Below are 16072 nucleotides of genomic sequence, written 5' to 3'. Positions count from 1 at the left end.
ACTTAGGCTTATTAGCCAACATAGGAGAATCCAAGGCTATACATATTAGAATATTCTATCTTAGAAATTCATTTCAACTCAAACAAATGACCAGTTCCAGTTTTGATAGGCCAAGAAGGGAAGAACGTAAAGTGTAAGAGAAAAAATACCCTATATGTGTTGGTGTGAGAGCTCAAGCTTGACCTTTCCAGCATGCTTTAACCTGCCAGGGAAAGGAAAATCCCCGCTGCCATAGCTCAAGCCATCACTGCTCCACACAAACCCCCACCACCACGTTCAGGTCCGTGTAGATCAGGGGTGTCCCACACCTTGCAATTATGTACTGAACGTTGTAAAATCAGTGAGTTCAGAGATAACTCTTACCAAACATGACAAGATGTCTGCAAACATTCCATCCATAACAATGTTCTACCTCGGATACTTGAAAAGTATCACAACCTAGCTTGTAAATAGTTCTTCTGTTACTTGATACGTAATCCATTGTTGTCCAACTGCCGTAAACTTCACTTACCATGTACATTGCCAAATTACTCATTGAGTTGCCTAAGCCATGTTAAAATGTTCACTATGTAACCTGTAATGTATTTCAGTCACTGAGGCCCAGAACCTGGACTTTTTGTGTATTCTGTGTCTTCATTTGCGCCACTACCCACAGGGTGGGTCAGAATGCGCAATAAAATATCCACTCGTGGCAAAAATGGAAAAAAATTTCACCCTACCTTAACACCACCAACTGCCGTTGTACTAGGCTACCAAGGCTCTACCCCCCCACCCTCATCTCTCACTAATCATATATTAACTCTCCCTTTCATAAATTTCACTACTATTTCGCTTTCATTAACAAATTGTTTTATCCGACTATCTTGAAGTCCAATGCTTCCTATGAAGTAGATGACCATAGCAAAGATAAATCAGGCAGGAGTTTAGCTCACGGGAAGTGGTCGTCCCTTCCACAAAGACAGCCGGCACGGATAGGAAACCAGTTCTGCAACATTAACCCCTTCTAAAGATACTGTTCTATTTGCACTATATTTACTCCATGGAAATGAAAGTTAAGATAACAGAGAGATAGAGACAAAATTCAATTACCCTGTCTTGCTTAATTTAAACTGCAATATCAATATTCTCAAGAACTACGGACTACCGAAGCGCATGCGTCGTCTATTTCCACATATTAATAATAAAGAACTAATATGGACTATAATGACGTTTCTGGAATTAGGCAGTGAAAATGTTATCTCATACTCCGGCAAAGTTATTAAATTTCTTGTCAACTTAACCTACCTGGAGGACGTAATAAGTCTACGTCATATCATTTCATCTTCTCATATTTCTTTCAAAAGTTTTGCTTCATATGGTATTTTTTGTCTTTTTTTTTTTTTTTTTCTTTTTACGGCAGTGTGGGTGAGGGAGCGTCGGCCTCGTTATGAAGAAGGGGGCGCTGGCCGGGTGGGTGTTGGATAGGAGGGGGACGTTGGTCGGGTGTTGGGGAGGACGGAGCCGCCACAGACTAAAGTCTTAGGTGTGTGTGAGGAGTTTGAGGGGGGGGGGGGTGTCATTCACCACAGGGAGGTGTTAGGTGTGAGGGTCGTACACAGAACACTGCTCCCTTTGTGTAGCGTCCTCCATGTGACGTGTTCTCCCGTGTGTGTTGTCTCCCTTGTGACGTGTCTCCCTTATTAGGCGTTTCCTCTCGTGGTGTCTCCCTTTGTGTGGTTGTCTCCCCAGTGAGGCGTCTCCCGTGCGAGTTGTCCTCCCAAGTGAGTCGTTTCCCCTTATGAGACGTTCCCGGCAAGAGTAAGCTACTCCTAGTATCAAAGCCGCAAATCTCTTTTACTTCCTACTACATCTACCTCCTTGAGTATCAACCATCATCACAGACTCAGGCGTCCGGACTCTATGCTTACCTAATCCCACTCAAGTCATCCAGATATGGACTGATTCCTTGCTTCATACTTACCATTCCACCCCAGAGATCCTCATGGATCTCCCTTAACGTTCCTGCGCCGACAGGAAGTATTACAAACACCCGTCTCAGCCAGCTTCAAGCCCCGCGGATCACCACCCTCCTGACAGTACCGCCTCGCTCATCACACAACATGTAAACACACTTATAGCGGCTTCCCTGGTACATGTTCGACCCCCCCGCACGTGACAGTATCCAACCTCCACATTTCCCCATCGCATCTCCCAAAATAAAATCGTTTTCTTCACGTCTCGTGGCTTCTCACAACACACATCGATAAATTCTTTACGCCTGCGCTACTTTCTAGACTGTACCTACAAAAAATGATTCCCAGACATATTCTATTCTTTTGTTATTTCCTCAGTTCAGATCTTTGATTCAGAACTGGTCTTGATAACACCATGAATATATATATATATATATATATATATATATATATATATATATATATATATATATATATATATATATATATATATATAGGGGATAGGGGAGAAAGAATACTTCCCACGTATTCCTCACGTGTCGTAAAAGGCTACTAAGGGGGACGGGAGCGGGGGGCTGGAAACCCTCCCCTTCTGGTATTTTAACTTTCTAAAAGGGGAAACAGAAGGAGTCACGCAGGGAGTGCTCATCCTTCTCGAAGGCTCAGATTGGGGTATCTAAATGTGTGTGGATGTAACAAAGATGAGAAAAAAGGAGAGATAGGTAGTATGTTTGAGGAAAGGAACCTGGATGTTTTGGCTCTGAGTGAAACGAAGCTCAAGGGTAAAGGGGAAGAGTGGTTTGGGAATGTCTTGGGAGTAAAGTCAGGGGTTAGTGAGAGGACAAGAGCAAGGGAGGGAGTAGCACTACTCCTGAAACATGAGTGGTGGGAGTATGTGATAGAGTGTAAGAAAGTAAACTCTAGATTGATATGGGTAAAACTGAAAGTGGATGGAGAGAGATGGGTGATTATTGGTGCATATGCACCTTGGCATGAGAAGAAAGATCATGAGAGGCAAGTGTTTTGGGAGGAGATGAGTGGGTGTGTTAGTAGTTTTGATGCAACTGATGGGTGATTTGAATGCAAAGGTGAGTAATGTGGCAGTTGAGGGAATAATTGGTGTACATGGGGTGTTCAGTGTTGTAAATGGAAATGGTGAAGAGCTTGTAGATTTATGTGATGAAAAAGGACTGGTGATTGGGAATACCTGGTTTGAAAAGAGAGATATACATAAGCATACGTATGTAAGTAGGAGAGATGGTCAGAGAGCGTTATTGGATTACGTGTTAATTGATAGGCGAGCGAAAGAGAGACTTTTGGATGTTAATGTGCTGAGAGGTGCAACTGGAGGGATGTCTGATCATTATCTTGTGGAGGCGAAGGTGAAGATTTTTAGAGGTTTTCAGAAAAGACGAGAGAATGTTGGGGTGAAGAGAGTGGTGAGAGTAAGTGAGCTTGGAAAGGAGACGTGTGAGGAAGTACCAGGAGAGACTGAATACAGAATGGAAAAAGGTGAGAACAAAGAACGTAAGGGGAGTTGGGGAGGAATGGGATGTTTTTAGGGAAGCAGTGATGGCTTGCGCAAAAGATGCTTGTAGCATGAGAAGCGTGGGAGGTGGGCAGATTAGAAAGGGTAGTGAGTGGTGGGATGAAGACGTAAGATTATTAGTGAAGGAGAAGAGAGAGGCATTTGGACGATTTTTGCAGGGAAAAAATGCAAATGAGTGGGAGATGTATAAAAGAAAGAGGCAGGAGGTCAAGAGAAAGGTGCAAGAGGTGAAAAAGAGGGCAAATGAGAGTTGTTGTGAGAGGGTATAATTAAATCTTAGGGTGAATGAAAAGATTTTTTGGAAGGAGGTAAATAAAGTGCGTAAGACAAGGGAACAAATGGGAACTTCAGTGAAGGGGGCTAATGAGGTGATAACAAGTAGTAGTGATGTGAGAAGGAGATGGAGTGAGTATTTTGAAGGTTTGCTGAATGTGTTTGATGATAGAGTGGCAGATGTATGGTGTTTTGGTCGAGGTGGTGTGCAAAGTTAAAGGGTTAGGGAGAATGATTTGGTAAACAGAGAAGAGGTAGTGAAAGCTTTGCGGAAGATGAAAGCCGGCAAGGCGGCGGGTTTGGATGATATTGCAACGGAATTTATTAAAAAAGGGGGTGACTGTATTGTTGACTGGTTGGTAAGGTTATCTAATGTATGTATGACTTATGGTGAGGTGCCTGAGGATTGGCGGAATGCTTGCATAGTGCCATCGTACAAAGGCAAAGGGGATAAAAGTGAGTGCTCAAATTACAGAGGTATAAGTTTGTTGAGTATTTCTGGGAAATTATATGGGAGGGTATTGATTGAGAGTGTGAAGGTATGTGCAGAGCATCACACTGGGGAAGAGCAGTGTGGTTTCAGAAGTGGTAGAGGATGTGTGGATCAGGTGCTTGCTTTGAAGAATGTATGTGAGAAATACTTAGAAAAGTAAATGGATTTGTATGAAGCATTTATGGATCTGGAGAAGGCATATGATAAGAGATGACAGAAATGGTGTGGGGAGGCAAGTTGTTAGAAGCAGTGAAAAGTTTTTATCGAGGATGTAAGGCATGTGTACGTGTAGGAAGAGAGGAAAGTGATTGGTTCTTAGTGAATGTAGGTTTGCTGCAAGGGTGCATGATGTCTCCATGGTTGTTTAATTTGTTTATGGATGGAGTTGTTAGCAAGAGTTTTGGAAAGAGGGGCAAGTATGCAGTCTGTTGTGGAAAGAGGGGCAAGTATGCAGTCTGTTGTGGATGAGAGAGCTTGGGAAGTGAGTCAGTTGTTGTTCGCTGATGATTCAGCGCTGGTGGCTGATTCGTGTGAGAAACTGCAGAAGCTGGTGACTGAGTTTGGTAAAGTGTGTGAAAGAAGAAAGCTGAGAGTAAATGTGAATAAGAGCAAGGTTATTAGGTACAGTAGGGCTGAGGGTCAAGTCAATTGGGAGGTAAGTTTGAATGGAGAAAAACTGGAGGAAGTGAAGTGTTTTAGATATCTGGGAGTGGATTTGGTAGCGGATGGAACCATGGAAGCGGAAGTGAATCATAGGGTGGGGGAGGGGGCGAAAGTTCAGGGAGCGTTGAAGAATGTGTGGAAATCGAGAACATTATCTCGAAAAGCAAAAATGGGTATGAGTGAAGGAATAGTGATTCCAACAATCTTATATGGTTGCGAGGCGTGGGCTATAGATAGAGTTGTGCAGAGGAGGGTGGATGTGCTGGAAATGAGATGTTTGAGGACAATATGTGGTGTGTGGTGGTTTGATCGAGTAAGTAATAATAGGGTAAGAGAGATGTGTGGTAATACAAGAGTGTCGTTGAGAGAGCAGAAGAGGGTGTTTTGAAATGGTTTGGTCACATGGAGAGAATGAGTGAGGAAAGGTTGACCTAGAGGATATGTGTTAGAGGTGGAGGGAACGAGGAGAAGTGGGAGACCAAACTGGAGATAGAAAGATGGAGTGAAAAAGATTTAGAGTGATCGGGGCTTGAACATGCAGGAGGGTGAAAGGCGTGCAAGGAATAGAGTGAGTTGGAACGATGTGGTATACCGGGGTCGACGTGCTGTCAATGGATTGAACCAAGGCATGTGAAGCGTCTGGGGTAAACCATGGTAAGTTCTGTGGGGCCTGGATGTGGAAAGGGAGCTGTGGTTTCGGTGCATTATTACATGACAGCTAGTGACTGAGTGTGAACGAATGTGGCCTTTGTTGTCTTTTCCTACCGCTGCCTCGCGCACATGAAGGGGGAGGGGGCTGTTATTTCATGTGTGGCGAGGTGGCGATGGGAATGAATACAGACGGTATGAATTATGTACATGTATATATATATGTATATGTCTGTGTATATATATATATATATATATATATATATATATATATATATATATATATATATATATATATATATATATATATATATATATATATATATACGTTGAGATGTATAGGTATGTATAATTGCTTGTGTGGACGTGTATGTATATACATGTGTATGTGGGTGGGTTGGGCCATTCTTTCGTCTGTTTCCTTGCGCTACCTCGCAAACGCAGGAGACAGCGAAAAAGCAAAATAAATGAATAAATATATATAACCAACCACAAATTCATTCACTCTGTCAACATTTTTCTCCCACTTCAATTCAGTAAAGCAATCAGGTCCCACACGTTGTGGTCTTCCTCCGCTGCTGGTTTTTAGGTCCCCCGTGGGAAGCATTAGTTCAGCATACCACAGTAGTCTTCCTCCCTCCGGATTCCCGGGTCCCCTGTAGGAAGCATTACCTTGCTCTCTCGCCTCGCTATTCACTTCACCGATGTCCGCACATCTGGAATTTGTCCTTGTCAATAAATCTTCACTTCAACTCACTCGGCTATTCTTGGCGTCTCTTCGTCCCTTTCATGACACACCATTGAAGTAATTTAACCTTCTCTTCTGGAGTTTCTCTCTTGCAATAGCTCTTTACGTCCTTTCTGGTGAGGCGTCTTCACATTTATACTCCTCTCTCTTTCTGCACCAGTTTCAGTACCCGTTGGCTTTCTCTACACATTATTTTTTCCTTTCTCTTCAGCAAATGTGAAATTTCTCCTCTCTTTTTACCTGTGGGTCACTGCAACTCAAATTTGTTGGCACACTGTAGTAATTCTTTATGCTACATTGTACATTTTCTTCGTTGGCATGTAATACATTCTCTCTTTCAACACCTACATTTTCTTTCACTAAAGTTTCTAGGACCCTCTCCGTCCCTTGTACATCACGGATGATCATCTAGCTGGTCATTCGTTTCAATCTTTATGCATTCACTGCACCACGCTATTTCCCGTCCCACTTTCTCCATGTTCTCTGCATAACTGATCCCACACACTCTACCCAAGATCCCTGTTGTACGTTGTTGTTATAATCCCTTTAAGTCTCTCAGTACTCTTCCTCAACGAGCGATGAATATCATTATATCTCTCCACAAACAGTATTCCTCAGGTCCTCGTCCCAACGTTGGATCTTACCATACATTCTGTATACATCAAGTGTCCTCATCCCCTTCACTTATGGTGTGACCACTCCACCTCTTCCTGCCACAGCGAGGACAGCCCTGCTTACCCAGTAGTGAGTTCCAGTCTACACCTTCCCCTCCCTCACTTCTTGTCACCTAACATTCACCCCTGTTTGTCAGCAAGACTAACCAGGCGGTGATTTCTTTTAGCTTAGAATTTCCCCCAGAGTTTCCTTACCCCTGGGTCCCTATCATCACGTACGCCCTCTGCAATGCCTCCCTTCCTCTGGCTTCCCAGACGCCATCTGAATTTCCACCATTCCTGGCACTTTCAAACTTGTGTTAATTCTGGTCATGTTTGCGGCGATGATCATCAGTGTTCCTCAAGTGTCTATCTTAAACTTGAGTGTTGCCTACGTACGGTTCTCCACTTGACCTTTACCCTCCCTCTCCCCAACCATCGCCAACCGCAACACTCCTCGTTCCTTGTTCTCACTGCACTTCTTACTTCCTCACAGACGTGTGGTGAACGTAAATGTCGCATGCCAAAATCATCAAAGTATGCATAAAAAGACAAGAATATTTCATTTTCTGCTTGGGAGCATCTTGTGTGAGTGAGTAGACCCCTAAAGAACCTACGAAATTGGCTGTCAGTGTAGGAGAGACGACGGGCGAGTATTTGACAAGCTGTGGCAACGCTACTACTACGGGAGAAGCAGCATCTCTATTGGGCCGCCGCCCAGGGATGAGTGGCCGGTTTAAATTGATTTTAGTCAGGGAGATGTCACACAGACAATGGCTGTTTAATGTATTCAGGAATTGGAGCCGTCCAATGCGCTGTTACACGGGGCTGCGTCGCAATCCGGGGAGGATCAAGCCTTGTACCAATGCTAAATGTGGTCCATAAATCCTCCTGTTGTAGTCTAACACCTTCTCAATCCCGCCTCACAACATGGTCCCGATGCCATTGTAAGGGATTCTGCGGCTCCATCCATCACTGCTCAACACTGATCCCCACTTACCAGTCTGAACGGGTACCATCAACAATCTCTCAGGTAATTGAAAGATCAATAACTCAAACCTCTTGTGCACGACAGTACGACCCTGAAGCACGACGGCACAACAGTGGGGCACGACGGTACGACCCTGAAGCACGACCACAAGACACCGGAGCACGACGGTACGACCCTGGAGCATGACCGTAGGACCCTGTAGCACGACGGTAGGACCCTGGAGCACGACGGTACGACCCTGAAGCACGACCACAAGACACCGAGCACGACGGTACGACCCTGAAGCACGACCACAAGACACCGAGCACGACGGTACGACCCTGAAGCACGACCACAAGACACCGAGCACGACGGTACGACCCTGGAGCATGACCGTAGGACCCTGTAGCACGACGGTAGGACCCTGGAGCACGACGGTACGACCCTGAAGCACGACCACAAGACACCGAGCACGACGGTACGACCCTGAAGCACGACCACAAGACACCGAGCACGACGGTACGACCCTGAAGCACGACCACAAGACACCGAGCACGACGGTACGACCCTGAAGCACGACCACAAGACACCGAGCACGACGGTACGACCCTGAAGCACGACCACAAGACACCGAGCACGACGGTACGACCCTGAAGCACGACCACAAGACACCGAGCACGACGGTACGACCCTGAAGCACGACCACAAGACACCGAGCACGACGGTACGACCCTGAAGCACGACCACAAGACACCGAGCACGACGGTACGACCCTGAAGCACGACCACAAGACACCGAGCACGACGGTACGACCCTGAAGCACGACCACAAGACACCGAGCACGACGGTACGACCCTGAAGCACGACCACAAGACACCGAGCACGACGGTACGACCCTGAAGCACGACCACAAGACACCGAGCACGACGGTACGACCCTGAAGCACGACCACAAGACACCGAGCACGACGGTACGACCCTGAAGCACGACCACAAGACACCGAGCACGACGGTACGACCCTGAAGCACGACCACAAGACACCGAGCACGACGGTACGACCCTGAAGCACGACCACAAGACACCGAGCACGACGGTACGACCCTGAAGCACGACCACAAGACACCGAGCACGACGGTACGACCCTGAAGCACGACCACAAGACACCGAGCACGACGGTACGACCCTGAAGCACGACCACAAGACACCGAGCACGACGGTACGACCCTGAAGCACGACCACAAGACACCGAGCACGACGGTACGACCCTGAAGCACGACCACAAGACACCGAGCACGACGGTACGACCCTGAAGCACGACCACAAGACACCGAGCACGACGGTACGACCCTGAAGCACGACCACAAGACACCGAGCACGACGGTACGACCCTGAAGCACGACCACAAGACACCGAGCACGACGGTACGACCCTGAAGCACGACCACAAGACACCGAGCACGACGGTACGACCCTGAAGCACGACCACAAGACACCGAGCACGACGGTACGACCCTGGAGCATGACCGTAGGACCCTGTAGCACGACGGTAGGACCCTGGAGCACGACGGTACGACCCTGAAGCACGACCACAAGACACCGAGCACGACGGTACGACCCTGAAGCACGACCACAAGACACCGAGCACGACGGTACGACCCTGAAGCACGACCACAAGACACCGAGCACGACGGTACGACCCTGAAGCACGACCACAAGACACCGAGCACGACGGTACGACCCTGAAGCACGACCACAAGACACCGAGCACGACGGTACGACCCTGAAGCACGACCACAAGACACCGAGCACGACGGTACGACCCTGAAGCACGACCACAAGACACCGAGCACGACGGTACGACCCTGAAGCACGACCACAAGACACCGAGCACGACGGTACGACCCTGAAGCACGACCACAAGACACCGAGCACGACGGTACGACCCTGAAGCACGACCACAAGACACCGAGCACGACGGTACGACCCTGAAGCACGACCACAAGACACCGAGCACGACGGTACGACCCTGAAGCACGACCACAAGACACCGAGCACGACGGTACGACCCTGAAGCACGACCACAAGACACCGAGCACGACGGTACGACCCTGAAGCACGACCACAAGACACCGAGCACGACGGTACGACCCTGAAGCACGACCACAAGACACCGAGCACGACGGTACGACCCTGAAGCACGACCACAAGACACCGAGCACGACGGTACGACCCTGAAGCACGACCACAAGACACCGAGCACGACGGTACGACCCTGAAGCACGACCACAAGACACCGAGCACGACGGTACGACCCTGAAGCACGACCACAAGACACCGAGCACGACGGTACGACCCTGAAGCACGACCACAAGACACCGAGCACGACGGTACGACCCTGAAGCACGACCACAAGACACCGAGCACGACGGTACGACCCTGAAGCACGACCACAAGACACCGAGCACGACGGTACGACCCTGAAGCACGACCACAAGACACCGAGCACGACGGTACGACCCTGAAGCACGACCACAAGACACCGAGCACGACGGTACGACCCTGAAGCACGACCACAAGACACCGAGCACGACGGTACGACCCTGAAGCACGACCACAAGACACCGAGCACGACGGTACGACCCTGAAGCACGACCACAAGACACCGAGCACGACGGTACGACCCTGAAGCACGACCACAAGACACCGAGCACGACGGTACGACCCTGAAGCACGACCACAAGACACCGAGCACGACGGTACGACCCTGAAGCACGACCACAAGACACCGAGCACGACGGTACGACCCTGAAGCACGACCACAAGACACCGAGCACGACGGTACGACCCTGAAGCATGACCGTAGGACCCTGTAGCACGACGGTAGGACCCTGGAGCACGACGGTACGACCCTGAAGCACGACCACAAGACACCGAGCACGACGGTACGACCCTGAAGCACGACCACAAGACACCGAGCACGACGGTACGACCCTGAAGCACGACCACAAGACACCGAGCACGACGGTACGACCCTGAAGCACGACCACAAGACACCGAGCACGACGGTACGACCCTGAAGCACGACCACAAGACACCGAGCACGACGGTACGACCCTGGAGCATGACCGTAGGACCCTGTAGCACGACGGTAGGACCCTGGAGCACGACGGTACGACCCTGGAGCATGACCGTAGGACCCTGTAGCACGACGGTAGGACCCTGGAGCACGACGGTACGACCCTGAAGCACGACCACAAGACACCGAGCACGACGGTACGACCCTGAAGCACGACCACAAGACACCGAGCACGACGGTACGACCCTGAAGCACGACCACAAGACACCGAGCACGACGGTACGACCCTGAAGCACGACCACAAGACACCGAGCACGACGGTACGACCCTGAAGCACGACCACAAGACACCGAGCACGACGGTACGACCCTGAAGCACGACCACAAGACACCGAGCACGACGGTACGACCCTGAAGCACGACCACAAGACACCGAGCACGACGGTACGACCCTGAAGCACGACCACAAGACACCGAGCACGACGGTACGACCCTGAAGCACGACCACAAGACACCGAGCACGACGGTACGACCCTGGAGCATGACCGTAGGACCCTGTAGCACGACGGTAGGACCCTGGAGCACGACGGTACGACCCTGGAGCATGACCGTAGGACCCTGTAGCACGACGGTAGGACCCTGGAGCACGACGGTACGACCCTGAAGCACGACCACAAGACACCGAGCACGACGGTACGACCCTGAAGCACGACCACAAGACACCGAGCACGACGGTACGACCCTGAAGCACGACCACAAGACACCGAGCACGACGGTACGACCCTGAAGCACGACCACAAGACACCGAGCACGACGGTACGACCCTGAAGCACGACCACAAGACACCGAGCACGACGGTACGACCCTGAAGCACGACCACAAGACACCGAGCACGACGGTACGACCCTGAAGCACGACCACAAGACACCGAGCACGACGGTACGACCCTGAAGCACGACCACAAGACACCGAGCACGACGGTACGACCCTGAAGCACGACCACAAGACACCGAGCACGACGGTACGACCCTGAAGCACGACCACAAGACACCGAGCACGACGGTACGACCCTGAAGCACGACCACAAGACACCGAGCACGACGGTACGACCCTGAAGCACGACCACAAGACACCGAGCACGACGGTACGACCCTGAAGCACGACCACAAGACACCGAGCACGACGGTACGACCCTGAAGCACGACCACAAGACACCGAGCACGACGGTACGACCCTGAAGCACGACCACAAGACACCGAGCACGACGGTACGACCCTGAAGCACGACCACAAGACACCGAGCACGACGGTACGACCCTGAAGCACGACCACAAGACACCGAGCACGACGGTACGACCCTGAAGCACGACCACAAGACACCGAGCACGACGGTACGACCCTGAAGCACGACCACAAGACACCGAGCACGACGGTACGACCCTGAAGCACGACCACAAGACACCGAGCACGACGGTACGACCCTGAAGCACGACCACAAGACACCGAGCACGACGGTACGACCCTGAAGCACGACCACAAGACACCGAGCACGACGGTACGACCCTGAAGCACGACCACAAGACACCGAGCACGACGGTACGACCCTGAAGCACGACCACAAGACACCGAGCACGACGGTACGACCCTGAAGCACGACCACAAGACACCGAGCACGACGGTACGACCCTGAAGCACGACCACAAGACACCGAGCACGACGGTACGACCCTGAAGCACGACCACAAGACACCGAGCACGACGGTACGACCCTGAAGCACGACCACAAGACACCGAGCACGACGGTACGACCCTGAAGCACGACCACAAGACACCGAGCACGACGGTACGACCCTGAAGCACGACCACAAGACACCGAGCACGACGGTACGACCCTGAAGCACGACCACAAGACACCGAGCACGACGGTACGACCCTGGAGCATGACCGTAGGACCCTGTAGCACGACGGTAGGACCCTGGAGCACGACGGTACGACCCTGAAGCACGACCACAAGACACCGAGCACGACGGTACGACCCTGAAGCACGACCACAAGACACCGAGCACGACGGTACGACCCTGAAGCACGACCACAAGACACCGAGCACGACGGTACGACCCTGAAGCACGACCACAAGACACCGAGCACGACGGTACGACCCTGAAGCACGACCACAAGACACCGAGCACGACGGTACGACCCTGAAGCACGACCACAAGACACCGAGCACGACGGTACGACCCTGAAGCACGACCACAAGACACCGAGCACGACGGTACGACCCTGAAGCACGACCACAAGACACCGAGCACGACGGTACGACCCTGGAGCATGACCGTAGGAACGGCCGCTCTGTATATCATGGTGGGAACAACCGCACCGTCTGTCGACAGATGCTGCAACATTGTCATGGGTATTTGGTAAATTTCAACTAGAATACTGAAAATTAAGATATATCCCACCCGTATGGGAGGGTGGGTAAGGTTTTCATAAGTTATATCAATATTTTTCATGTTTCACACTCGTTAACTTTAACCCCGATTTTTCGTAATATTCATAACCACGACAAATACCTTAATATTGTGGAATAAGATATTATAACTCTAAATCAAATTCAAAAACTTTTTCATTCTGTAAACAGCAGTGAAGCAGTCGTATTCAATATTCAAACCTAGTTACACTGTGTGGCTAAACTGGTAAAGTAGCTACAAGAAAATAATTAGTCTAACCTCGTAAGACGATTTTCATAAAACGGGTTGTAAAGACCAGCATTCCTGACACGGAGTGTGTGGAACGGCTCTTTGTACCACTTCAAGACTCCTAATTCTAGACGGGAGTACTTCCCTGAGCGGCTGCTGGCTACGGTTTACTACCTGTGTGGGTGTTTTACCTGCTCACATTTATAGCTTAACCCTCAAGCACCCGGGAGTTTGAGCTGCTGTTTAGACAACGTAATGATGGCTCCTCTGCGTTTACAGGTAACGGAAGCACTGGACAGATGCATTAGTTGAAACCAGATTACTACTGTAAGTGGTTGAGCAATTAAACCAATTTTACATAAGACATTCACTCCAACTGGCACCTAAGAAATATAAAGAAGGTCATTTTAGCACGTGATAGCAAGGATACATCATCAAGAACTGCAAATGCTCTGCTGCTGCCACGCTCTCCCTCCAACTGACGAGCTAAGTACACAGTCTGAACTAACATTCCGCTATGTCTTGCTAAAATCGCTGTAGCGTCGAGTGCTGGCTACTTCACACACACACACACACACACACACACACACACACACACACACATATATATATATATATATATATATATATATATACATATATATATATAAAGAAATGTTAAAAGTTGGAAAACGCTAAGTATAACATTCAATTGCCTACGTATGGCAATTTGTCAGATCCTTACATGCTCTTTTTGATGAATACTGAAGTTCTACCCACTATGTTCATTTGCGTTTTGATAAATCCTGAATTAAAGGAGTTCTGCTTTAACCCTTGGTAGAAACTCGCTATCTACAGCAAGGAAATTTCATTTTAAAAATACAGCAGTGAAACTGTTCTGAAGAATGAATATGCACGAAGAAAAGGACCGGTAGCTGGGAAAAGAAAATGCTATGAAAATAGGTGCATACATGAGTTTACGTGGGTGAATGGTATTAGGCTTCAACGAGCATTACCGTATTATGTAATTAATGACAAGCGGGCCAAGGAGAAGTTGGTGGATGTGAAAGTGCTAGAAAGGGCGACAGGTGGGACGCCTGATCGGTTTATGAAGGTTTATGAAAAGAGGATATGACGTCAAGGAAAGAAGTGGCGAGACTTAGTGAGCTTGGGAAAGACGCGTGTGTGCAGATATACCAACGAGAGATTAAGTGGAGTGGCTTACGGAGAGAAAAAATATGTATAAGAAAAGGGGAGTAGGAAAGTAGAAGGTATTTAGGGAAGCAGCGCTAACACGTGCAGCTGAAACGTGTGGTATGTGGAAGGCAACATGTCAGCATATGAGAAAGGGCAGGAAGTCGTGGAATGGGTCAAATTACTATTCGTTGCCGTTTCATTCTGGAGACTAAAATATTCCACGAGTCTATGTCCCTTGTTCATTTTCTTTGACGTTTCGTATGTTTTATCAAAGAAAACGTATCAACACAAAAGGCTCAGCCTAAACTAATCTAGTTATTTAGTCTATTCTGCTTATCTTCTAATCAGGCTACGACAAGTTTGTGGTTAGTATAATAAACTGTCCAAACATAATTTTGGTTAACAGCCAAGTGTATGGGAGTCTATCCTAACTTGACAGAACTTAGATATACATCACACTCCTCTCGCATCCCTGATAAGTTAGTAGTCACTCACGAAATGAGGCGCTAGTAAAGTGTGCTGTATATCTTTCATGGCAATAATCAGTTAATAGTACCTACATAAGAGCAATCTGCTGGCAGTCTCTCACAACTACAACGTCTTAAAACACTGACCAGTTACTGACAAACAATCAATCAATAGTTTCGGCAACATATGTTTTTGAAATATGTGCACATGGCCGATATTATTCGATTATCTACAATGGTAAGTACGAGATAGGCTACAGGGTTTTTATTGAGGAGAATGGTCATGCTGTTACGTGTTTCTCTTGATTCAACATTCATGGCACTAAAATAGACGATATATTATCCACAGTTTCACCTACTCAACTGTATGAATGGAGGTTATTTTTCCAGTCATCAAGCAGCTTACCTTGTCATGGCACAATTAAATCTTCAGTCATATGTCCTTCCCATATACGGTGATGTATGATATATGTGGTGGGCCTAAGATGGCTGCTTCACTTGGTATTTCCCTGATTATTACTGGTCATTTTGCAATGCAACTCTTGTCACAGCAGCTCCCACCTCCACACCATCATCATGTGTCAGTGTGTATCATATATGACGTGACGAGTCAGGCCTCTAAGTTGGTCAAGTGATCAAGGAGGACTACCGCCTTAAGATGTACATGACGTTGGTGCACTTGCTGTGTTTGGTTTTACAAACATGTTTG

The sequence above is a fragment of the Panulirus ornatus genome, chromosome 43, assembly GCF_036320965.1.
Source record: "Panulirus ornatus isolate Po-2019 chromosome 43, ASM3632096v1, whole genome shotgun sequence".
In the NCBI taxonomy this organism is placed as follows: Eukaryota; Metazoa; Arthropoda; class Malacostraca; order Decapoda; family Palinuridae; genus Panulirus; species Panulirus ornatus.
This window is presented reverse-complemented; position numbering follows the sequence as displayed.